Below are 1,479 nucleotides of genomic sequence, written 5' to 3'. Positions count from 1 at the left end.
TTTGTAACATTAAATTGTATATGTAGATATTTTCTAATATAAAACATAATTTTTAAAACGTTTGAAAATCGTAAATTTATTTATTTTTATAAGTAATATAACCAAATAGTAATACTAAAAAGACATTGATTATTTCCAAACAGAGAATCAGAGTTTTACATACCAACGTTCCACATGAGAACAAAAAGTTACTCTTACTCTACCTGTGTGGAGTTTAAAGTTTCTTCCTGCCTGAACTTATATTTGACTTCAAACTCGACGTTGCAGCAGATAAAGTTTTCGGAAGACACCTTCAATAGTAGGAAAACTTGGTTTGAATATCCATTTAAATATCTTTCAGTTATCTTACAAATATGACTAATATTACATTACTAATTAATACAATTGAACTAGATTTCAATACAGAAGATAGCGTGGAAGTTCATTATGCTTCAGTCTATACATGTTCAGCTATCAACATTTAACATTTAATTTTTTTAAGCGCTCCCATTCACCTTTTAAATTTATAGTATTAATTATTTAAATCTCAGAAGTATTGAATAATAACATCGGGCAATTTTTCCAGTTTATTCGTAATTGTTGATAGAATTTATTAGTTTCGCCAACTTAAATTATAGGACAGACACTAAGAGAAGCTTTTGTTAATTTTTTTTGTCTATTATTTAGAAGTTTCTCAGAATGTTCCACCACATTTTTGAACACAAAGTACAGTACATAACTAAACATAATTTCATTTGCAGACATTCACGCTAACTCAATTTCAGGAGCCCGGCCCTCTAACCACTTTATACAGTAATTCAGTTTATGTGAATATGCATCATCAGTGAATAGATTTTGAGTGTATGGAAAGCTTTTCCGCAATATATCCGCTTTTATATGGAGGAAACTTTCTAAGACAGTCACTACATTGTGTAACTACATCATAATTAATGTTGAAGTTTTATTTATAGAAGCCTTTTGTCATGTTTGAACTATATTTAATAGAAAATATGCCATATTATTATCGTAGTTTGTCACTTTTGATGTCTAATAATAGTTTATAATGAGCTAAAAGGGTTATTATTAACTAAATTGTACCAAAATGAAATTCAATGCTTATAACCACGTCATAATGAGGCTATTACGTGTACAAATGTAATTTCCACCTCTAGTGCAAGGGAAGTGTTACCGTTATTTGCGTTAATTGCTGTAGTGAGAGGAGCTGTTCATCTCATCGGCTAAAACCTAATGTGCTTCCGATGCAAGTGGTGTTGGGGAGTGCATTAGCAATCGGATTTATATCGGTTAAGACAAGCGGGTGTTCATCCAGTTAATGGACTATAGTTTAAGGTGCTTATGTATTTACTGAGTCAATGAAAGCTTTATTAGCAATAAACGTTATATCAGCGAACACAAGAGGTTGTTCCAATGATCAATAATCCATGTAATTCAATAGAAATCCTATTTATACACTGTTATAACAACTAACTTATTGTATAA

Source organism: Homalodisca vitripennis, unplaced genomic scaffold, assembly GCF_021130785.1.
Source record: "Homalodisca vitripennis isolate AUS2020 unplaced genomic scaffold, UT_GWSS_2.1 ScUCBcl_1345;HRSCAF=4845, whole genome shotgun sequence".
In the NCBI taxonomy this organism is placed as follows: Eukaryota; Metazoa; Arthropoda; class Insecta; order Hemiptera; family Cicadellidae; genus Homalodisca; species Homalodisca vitripennis.
Note: the sequence above shows the minus strand (reverse complement) of the source record.